Source organism: Canis lupus, chromosome 3 (assembly GCF_003254725.2).
Source record: "Canis lupus dingo isolate Sandy chromosome 3, ASM325472v2, whole genome shotgun sequence".
Classification (NCBI taxonomy): Eukaryota; Metazoa; Chordata; class Mammalia; order Carnivora; family Canidae; genus Canis; species Canis lupus.
This window is the reverse complement of record NC_064245.1, coordinates 12,194,849-12,205,356: the sequence shown is the minus strand read 5'-3', so window position 1 is coordinate 12,205,356 and position 10,508 is coordinate 12,194,849. Positions and strand designations below refer to the sequence as shown.

At 36.3% G+C, this 10,508-nt stretch overlaps 1 non-coding gene across 1 annotated transcript; it reads right to left on the bottom strand.

Moving 5' to 3' along the window:
* Positions 1–3,314: 3,314 nt before the first annotated feature.
* LOC112654234 (U4 spliceosomal RNA) lies at positions 3,315–3,461 on the bottom strand. The gene has a single exon (XR_003132886.1). It is a non-coding gene; the product is annotated as a U4 spliceosomal RNA (small nuclear RNA).
* Positions 3,462–10,508: the final 7,047 nt, after the last annotated feature.

Sequence of the window (10,508 nt, the reverse complement as noted above, 5' to 3'; positions counted from 1 at the left end):
TATGTCAGAGACCTCATCTTTGTCTCTTTTGTTAGATGATATCCTTTGCACTGAAAAATCTTTCTGTAGATATCCTTATTAGACATTGCATTATAAAAGCACCCGTTTTGCTACTTCTACCTGCATAATTCTCCGTTGTGATTAATGCTCATATTTCAAAACAACGAATCCTATTCCCAAACAAACATGTTAGGTCATAATAGAAGAGTTAGAAACAAGTAGCAAGGACTGAATTTCTACCAAAAGTGGGTTTGGTAGAAAGACAAAGATTAAGTGGGAAATCAATTAGTTACAAGCTTTTTCACAATTACAACAGTGGAGGATTAAAAAAAAAAAACAATAAAAATGAATGATCTTCTCAGCTTTAAATTCATAATCCAATGTAGCAAGGGAGACAAGGAGAGTGATAGGAACAACATAGGGCCTTAAAGTAACTTTTTAAAAATTGAAGTGAGATTGATACCCAAAGTTATATTGGTTTCAAGTGTATAGCATAGTGATTGAACACTTTTTTTTTTAAGATTTTATTTGAGAGAGAGAGAGTAAAAAGCAGACTCCCTGCTGAGCAAGACACCTGACTTGGGGCTTGATCCCATGACCTGGAAATCATGACCTGAGCCACCCAGGCACCTCTGATTGAACTTTAATTGCATAATGCTATATTCGTTTCAAGTGTGGCTGCCATCTGTCATGGTAAAACGCTGTTGAAATGCCTTTGAATATATTCCCTGTTCTGTGTCTTTAATCCCTGTGACTTACTCATAACTAGAGGCCTGAACCTCCTACTCCCCTTCATCCATTTTTCCCATCTCCCCATTCCTTCAGGAAACCAACAGTTTGTTCTCTGTATTTGTGGGTCTATTTGTGTTTTTTGTTTGGTTATTCATTTGTTTTTTATTTTGGTGGGTTTTATTTTTTTATTTTTTTGTTTGGATTTCACATATAAGTGAAATCAGAAGGTGAGATAAAGTTCCTGTGTTTATCTATGATTTAATGATGAAGATAGTATGTGCTTCATGTAGGAAACCTATAAACTGTTAAGAAAATTACCAAGAGGTGACTACTGTGAATATTTCAATATATATTCAATATAGCCTCTTTCTACTCAAAATTTTCTACTTATTTGCAGTTATTCTGTGTGGGTAATTTTGTCTTCCCTTGGTTTTCCCATCATTATCATACATTTTCTTAAGTCCATATAAAGTTTCTGACACTTATGTAGCTTTTATTGATGTTTTTTTCTATCAACATTTATACTTAATAGAAAAATTTATAGCATAAATTCAAAAACTAATGCTGTTGGTGGTGTGTATATGTATATGTTTATACTAATCTTATAACCTGTATATACCATGTATGTGATCACATTATTTTGCAGTATGATTTTTATTACTTAGCAATATGCTATGAATATTTTTGGGTACATATATATGTATATACATATTTTAATAAATATATTCCATTGTATGGGTATTTTGTAGTTGATGTAACCAATCCTCTACTATTGGTCTGTCATAAGGATTCCAAGTATTTGTTTACGTATAATATAATACTCCAATAAAAATCCCTATGAATATTTTGTCATTCCTTATTCTTTTTAAATACATTTTTAGAATCTGGGAGTTCATGCCAGTTAAGAGCATTTATTCCAATCTAATGTTATATGAAAGTAATGAGAAGATTCTTTTGATCACAACCAATTTAATATGTAGACATTATCTCCATGCATTCCTTTCATATAAGTGTTATTTTTTTCCATGTAGTTATTGCATATTTATGAATTAGTATTTATTTTGTAAATGGTCTATTTTTATTTTTTCCATTTTTCCATTGGGGATATGTCAGTTTTTGAAATTTAACTTATTTAAAATTTTAAGTTTCTAATTGTTATTTTATGGGTTATATGATATATATTTTGCAGAATCCAGGAAGGTATTTTTTTTCTTTGTGCCTCCAAATTCTGGTTAAAGCTTCACAGCTGAGGATGATGTGGAAAAGTGTCACCATGTTTTTTTAAGAAAGGAACTAGGTACACCATATACATCTTTAGGATCTGAGTTTTTCAGGGGCTTGTCACCATCAAGAGCAGCCAGAAATTGATTTTTGATTACTCAGGAGAAAATACTTTGAAAGGACTTTGCAAGGAGTAGAGAAAAATATGTTGCTTCTCCTTTCACACCAAATGAGGGCAATACCAAGAGGGCTTGACTGCATCCTTGGATTCTGTGGGGCACAGATAATGAAAAGTCTGGAGTGGACTACAAAGGAAGTGCCATTAGGGAGGGCAGCAGGAAAGTGTGGCTAGTAACCTAGAGTTTGGCTGGGGGATTTGGAATGTTTCCCTACAGCTAAATGGTAGTGGACCCTAACTCATCCTTTGAGGATCTGCTCAGATTGGCAATTTTGTTTTCCAGGTGTTTAGGTCCCACATCTTGAAAGCCACAGGTAACTGCTTTATCTCCTTCTTACCCCACAACCAGTCAGCAAACTTTTGTCAGCTTCAGAACCCAACCACCTCCTCCAGGATTACACTTTAGTCCCAGTCACGGATACCTCCCATTCTAATTGGATTCTCGTATGTTTGCCTCACCCCCACCCCAACCCCCCAACTTAGTTTCAATGTAGCACTCCGAGTAGCTCTTTTAATATTTAACTTGAATCATGTCCTAGCTTTGTTCAAAATCTTATTTCTAATGGCATCATGTCTCACTCAGGGTAAAAGATAGTCTTAAAAATAGCCTATAAGTTCCTGTGTCGTCTGCCTCCCCAGTCATTCCTTTCAGAACTCATTTCCTACTGCTTTTCCTATTCTCATTGTGCTGCATACATGGGACTTCATATTATTCTTTTAGCTTGTCAAATGCTTACTCACCCTGGGGCGTTGTACTTACTGTTCTTCCTGGAACACGTGTCCCTAAATATGCATATACTTCTTCATTTAACCTATTAAGGTAGCATCTTTGAGGTCACATTTTCGGAAAGACTTTTGTCACCTTCTATGTGTTTGTGTCTCAGTCACTTTGTGTTCATGAATTCCATTTTATGTTTCTTCTAGGCACTTAAACATATTTTTATGGTGCTTATTTCTTTATTGTTCTAGTACACCACTAGAATATGAGCATGCAAGCTTCTGACAGAGCTGCCTGTCTTCTATCATCACAGCAGGACACAGGGAAGATACTCAGTAAAGTGTTGAGTAAATGATGAATGCACCCTGATTCAGAAACAAAGCTGCCTTAGTTCAAAGATGCTTTCTTTTTTCCTTTTGCATGTTACTTTGTTATTTAAGGTGAATCAATGTCCTTTCTCAAGATCCATATGAATAGTAGGTATGTATTTTCAGGACTAGAATACTGGTAGATATCTAGCCCTTGTATATATTTCAGGTGCACTTTTTCAATTACCAATAATCGTGCCTCAGATAAATCTCATTGGCTACGATACTGTCACTGCACAAAGCTCAGGTGTATTTTTTAACTTTGATGTAACACCTTAGTTAATACCCTGTAACATGATTTTGTACCCTGCCTACAATTTATCATTGCAATTTGATAAAGCTTAATTGTGAAGAAGTGTCTTATTTCCTACTTCTGTAGTGACAATTTACTGTAAATGTACTGGCTTAAAACAATACAGACTTATTATCTTAGTTTCGGAGGTCAGATGTTCAACCCAGGCCTCACTGGGCTAAAATCATGGTGTCAGCAGGATTGATTGCTTCTGGAACCTTTAGAGTAGATTCTGTTGCCTTGTCTTTTCAGTCTAGTGATTACCTGCCTTCCTTGGCTCATGGCCTCATTGCTCTGTCTTCAAAACCAGCAAAATAGCATCTCTGAGCCGGCTTGGAAATGTTCTCCATTTAAAAAAAAAAAAAATTATATCACAAAGCAGGGAGCCCGATGCGGGGCTTGATCCCAGGACTGGGAACGTGACCTGAGCCAAAGGCGGATACTTAACCAACTGAGCTACCCAGGTGCCCCCAGAGTTTTCCATTTTTAAGTATTCATGTGATTAGATGGAATCAATGCAGATACTCTTCCCATTTCAAGCTCCTTAACCTTTAGCACTTCTGCAGAGTCTCTTTTGCCCTATAAAGGAACATATTCACAGGTTCTGAGGTTTAGGTTTCCTACCTCAGAAGGAGTGAAAGCATAGCTATCTTTCATGATTGTCCCTGCTGACCTCTAACACTAATGCCTTATTTCTCATTTCTTTAAAAACAGCTTCTTTAAAGGAATGATCACTGTCTGTTCACTCTATTTTTCATTTCAGTCTCCTGTTTGATCCCTTTAATGAATGTAACTTTGAATCCCACCAACGTATTAAAAGTGTTCTAGGTCCAACATTGACCAATTGGTCTCCAGACTTTGTTTTTCCCCCCTCTGTGTGTCACTATGCCTGAGAAGCTAGCAGGTAGTTACATATTTTCCATAGCAATCAGGAATAATGGAGCCTGATGGCCCAGGTCAGAATAGACAACCTAGCTGCTATTCCCTGTCGGATATATTTTACCTTCTGACTTCTTAATGACCCACTATTCTACTCATGTAAAAGTGTGGCTTACTTTCCTGATCATTGACCTTAGTTTGAAACTCTCCACCTTCAAATTCTTTCTCCTAAAGTTTACCTTTTCTTGCAGCATATTCTTTCCATGACTCTTGCCCATCTTTCTAGCTACTTTAAAATTCTCTGCTCCTTGTTCCTCCTGTTTTGGACTCCTAAGCCCAGTATTCCTCCGTTTCTTTGGAACTAATTCTGAGGACAACAGCCTTTCCTAAAGTTATGTAAGTGCCTTGATTGTTACCTGTTCACTCTCTTGATAGTCTACAAAGCCATCGTTGCAGGACACTGCTCTGAAGAGACTGAATATTGGGCAGTTATGGACACTGGCCAGCTCTGAGTGAAGGTGACCTCTCGTGGACACAACTCATCCCTTAGCCTTCTTCCTTGTCATGTGTGATTGCCGTTGTTTATTTAAATTGTGGTAAAAGGTATATAATATAAAATGTTCCATCTTAACAATTTTTAAATATACAGTTCAGTAGTGTTAAATACATTGACATGGTTGTGCACTCAATCTCTAGGACTCTCTTCATGTTGATAAACTGGAACTGTCTATCCATTAAACATTAGTTCTCCATTTTCCCCTCCCTCTAGTCCCTGGAAATTACCATTCTACTTTGTCTCTGAGGATTTGACTACTCTAGATAGCTTACATAAATGGAATTATATAGTATGTGTCTTTTTGTGATTTGTTTATTTTACTTAGCATTATGTCATCAAGAGTTATCTACCTGGATTTCCTTTTTAAGGCTGAATAATATTCCATTGCATGTATATGCCTCTTTTTTATCTACTTATCCATTGATATTTTGGTTGCTCCCACCTTTTGGATATTGTAGAAAAATACTGCTATGAACATGGGAGTCCATAGATCTCTTTGAGACTCTGGTTTCATTTCTTTTGTGTATATATCAAAAGTGAAATTGCTGGATAATATGGTAATTATTTGTTACTTTTTATACTGTTATATTGTCTTCGTTAGTGGTTTCAGCATTTTACATTCTCACTAGCAACGCATGAGAGTTCTAATTTCTCCACATCTTTGCCAACACTCATTTTCGATAGTAGCCATCCTGATAGGTATAAGATGGTACCTCATTGTTGTTGCTGTGTTTTTCCTAAATTTATTTAAGGGAGAGAGAGAGGATGTGTGTGCATGAGCTTCAGGGAGGGGCAGAGAGACAGAATCCTAAACAGGTTCCATGCTCAGGGTGGAGCCCATGCAGGGCTCCATCTCAAATCCTGAGATCTTGACCTGAGGCAAAATCAAGAGTTGGACTCTTAACAAACTGAACCACCCAGGTGTCTCATCTTATCACCATTTGTTAATCACCAACCATGTCTCATGCACGGTGTGGAGGGCTTTTCATAAACTGGCTTATGTAGTTCTCAACCTGATCCTATGAGGTAGGCACTTTTGTAACTAGTTCACTGTTGAAAAATGGATGCTCAGAGCATTTAAATGAGTTTCCTGGTCTATGAAGTGGTACAATCGAGATTTGAACCCACATCTGTTTGTGATGCACATTTTGAGTTTCAGTGTCTGTTCATCAGATCCTGTGTGCCTGATGTCTCTTAGGTTTCCATTGCATTCCATTCTAAAATTCTTGAAATCACCAGTACACATTCATTCCTATCCCTGGGACTCTGTCCATCACTCCCACAGTTAGAGCAGTAATTAGGAGACCAAATTCTTAGCATTCTGTAGACAAGCACCCTTGGATTCTGTTTTTCCTCTTTACTTGCTGAACACAGATCCATTGAGTGCTCATATGATGTGCTAGACCTGGGGCCGAGAACACATCAGAATAGACAGACTAGCTCATTGCTTTTCATTGATTACTTTCCCCTCAGCTTTATTGAGATGTAAGTGATGAACATACATATTTAAGGTATATTTGCGAATATCAAAATATCAAAACGCAATATTTTGAAATGCATGTATATTGTGAAATCATGACTACAATTAAGCAAAGTAACATATCTGTCACCTCACATAATTACAATGTTTTTGTGTGTTTATTAGAATGTTTGAGATCATTGTCTTAGAAAATTTCAAATACCAAATTATAATTTACTATAGTCACCATCTGTATATTAGATATTCGGAACTTACTCATCTTATAACTGAAATTTATCTTTTCACCAAAATCGCTCAATTACCTCACCACCAGCCCCTGGTAACCACCATTCTCACTACTATGAGTTGTGTTTTTGTTTTTCTTTTTTGTTTTCTCTTTTAATATTCTACAGATAAATGAGATCATGCAGTATTTTTCTGTGTCTGGCTTATTTCACTTACCAGAATGTTCTCCAGGTTCATCTGTGTCATTGAAAATGGCAGGATTTTTCCTTCCTTTTTAAGGCCAAATCTAGATAATGACTTGTCTCCTCATTGATGCTGTGCAAAAAAAAGTGCTTAGTCAGAAACCACCAAGGATGCCTTCCTAAGAATCTGAATCTTTGAATGCTGTACAGGGCTGAAAAAGGAGGGGAGGGTCTTGTGTCAGGTTAGAAGTGGAGATAAAGCACACTTTTGTGCAAGGGTGCTTTATCTCTACCTGGCCTTGATGTCTCCTCCACTGCTGGTCGCCCATAAAGATGTTGTCTGCTTAAAATTTTCTCTTGAATGTAATCCTGTCCCTTCAGGTTTATCAAGTCTAAAATTAGCTCACACTTCTGATACCTCTTTTTTTTCAAGCTTCTGAGTCTTCATACATTAAGGTTATTTTTTATCTCTCTTTAATCAGCTATTTAGTGTTGATTTGTCTGTCTTGATATTCTTTGTATTGAAGTCCACTGTGGAATATACCTGTGGCCAAAGTTAGGTTTATTTAGCTTGCTATAGCAAGGAGACTCTAGAAAAATTTGAGAAGCATTTCATTGAGGGGTGTTAGATGGACTTTTTATTGGGTTTGGGCTTGTTTTGGGTGACTGAGAAGGGGTTATGGAAGTACAGTCTTGATCTTAGTGGAATGCTATCAAGAAGGTGGCAATGTATTAAATAAGCAGACATAGAAAGACAAATAATGTTGGATTTCATTTATGTGGAATCTAAAAGTAGCTAAACTCATAGAAACAGGGCAATGGTTACCAGGGGATAGGGAGTGGAAGAGTTACGGAGTTTTTTTTTTTTTTAAGATTTTATTTATTGATTGGTGAGAGACACGCAGAGAATAGGCAGAGGGAGAAGCAGGCTCCTTGCAGGGATGCCTGATGTAGAACTCTATCCCAGGACCCTGAGATCATGACCTGAGCCAAAAGCAGACACTCAACAACTGAACCACCCAGGTCCCCATTTATGGAGATGTAATTTAAGGGTACACACTTAGAACTAGAAGATGACTAAGATCTGAAGATCTAATGCAGAGGGTAGAGAATATATTTAACAATACCACTTTATATACTTCAATTTGCTAAGAGACTAGATATGAATTGTCAGCATTAAAAAGAAAGCCATAATTATGGAACATTGTAGAGGTGTCCTCTATTCCCATGATGATAATCATTCAATCCCATGATGATACGTAAGTGTATCAAACTAATAAGCTGCACACATTAAACTTCTATAACCTTATATATCAATATCTCAATTAAAAATAAGGAAATAAGGAAATTCAATTAAGAAATTGGGATTCTTAATAATTTCTATCTGAAAGGGAGATTAAATGGTGGTAGAATTAACATTGTTAAAGAAATAGCAACTCTTAAAGGGGATATTAGTCAAATGAAGGGAAACATCCATTGCCTAGCCTATGTCTTGCTCTGAATATGGTGATAGAGTGATGTGAGATTGTCTATTTCATGTTGTGAATATCACAGTGTGGTTTTAATTTTCTCAATATCCATTTATTTTCCTCTGTTAACTCACTTCTGTCCCCATTTGAACATATTCGAACATATTCTGGACAGCTGAAGTAGCCGTCTCATTTTTCCCTCTGCCTCTTTCTCTGCCCACTCCACTCTGTCCTTCACACCACTGCCAAATCAGTGAACACTACTTTGATCTTGTTCTTCTCAAATTAATTTTCCCTTTTTCACAAAAGGAAGTCCATACTCTTTGTCCAAACAACCATCTCTAGCCACTTTCCTCATCTACTTTTCTCTATGTTAGTCTTCAGTTTGAATATATCATTTGCATTCTATTCTTGATACTAGTGATTGCTTGACAGGATATGTAAAAATTTATAGGGGAAGTGGGGAGGATGGGTTGGTGAAATAGGGATTGGGGAGGGCACTTGTGATGAGCACTAGGTGATGTATGGAATCGCTGAATCACTATGTCCTTCACCTGAAAATATAACACTGTCCTTTAACCATACCAGAATTGAAATACATCTATATTCTTAGGCTTTAGAATGACTTACTTGATCCTAAATGTGAAGTAGGAATACGACCAATAGTTTAATTTCTTAAAGGGATTGTGATGCAGGTTGTTAACGGACCCATTTTGGGGAAAATTGTCTTATGAATTCATATTGTTCATATTGTTCCTTCTCTCTGGAAAATGCTGTAATTATCTGAGTTGGCTAGTTTTTAAGGTCTAGTTGAGAAATCTGTTTCTGTTTAATTTTATAGTTGCTCTGAGTCAGAACTGTTAAAGCATTCATTGCACATGTTATTCCTTTGCTGTTGACCACTAGAACTTATGAGTACTTTGAAGGTGAGGGCCTTGTTTAGATACCTTTCTATCTCCTATAATATCAAGGACAGGGTATTATAACTAGTGGTCTTCAGTGAGTATTTGTTAATAAAGAGTAATATGATCCACTGATTTTATTAAATCTGGACATACATGAGATCAAGCCCTGCGTTGGGCTCAGGACTCAGAGCAGATTCTGCTTGTCCATCTCCCTCTACTCCTCTCCCTGCTTTGATCACTGTCTTTCAAATATATAAATGAATTATATCTTTTTAAAAAATCTAGACATAAAAAATAATTTTAAATGAGTGGAGTAGACTTTCCCCAATACTGACCTCCTGGTAAATTAATAATATCGATATTGATAATTAACTACAATTATACATTTATAATTGTAAATTTAAAAACTTATTGAGCAGTATTGTAGTTTCTTATATTTGTTTTGGAATATATATTTTGAGAGAGAAAGGGAGAATTTTCCTTTATTTAATCTATGTACAATTTTATTACAAGCTTCAAAAATTAAGGAGATAATTTCATTTTACAGGTTGTAAAAGTTTTAGATTGAAAGTTTGGCTAGCAGAAGTTATGCCAAGTTTATATAAATTTTAGACAGTTTCTCTAGGAAATCTTATGTTTTGGAACTTCAACCTGTTGCTTTAAAAATGGTATTTTTAAAGATTTTTATCACACCCCTTATGGCTTTTGGTTCAACCTTAGTAGCTTGAGTATATAAAAGTGATACTCCTTTCTTTGGGGGGAGCATTGGACTCTAAACAGAATTCCTTTGAAGGCAGTTCCCTTTTCGTAAAAGTGTAAATGCCACTTCTGCTACTAAAGTGTAAGATGTAATCAGCCACAAGCCTCATTTCTTATTTCTATGCTGTTGAATCCACAAGAAAATTACCTTAAATTTGCTATGAGTCTGCCACAATACATAAGCTTTTATTAGCATCCTTTCTTCTGAGTAAAATACATAAAACTTTCATTGTGGTCATGAATCTGTTTGTTCAAGCTGTCCCTGGGTTCTTGGAGCTGAGGGAGGCTATAGAATTGTCCCCTTGAGGATATGAGAGTCAATTCAGCTGAGTACTCTGCACTTGTGAGTGCCATCCAGCAAGTGAAGGCTTTGTATTTACAATCTTATAAATGTAAATCTCTCCGATTCTGTTTTATAAGGAGCAAAAGGCTGAAAGGGTATGATGCCAGCAATGCAATCATTACCTAACTTGCACATTTAGATTGGATGCTCAGAGCCATAGAATATGGAAGAAGCACTATTGGTCTTTGTTGCTAAATTCAT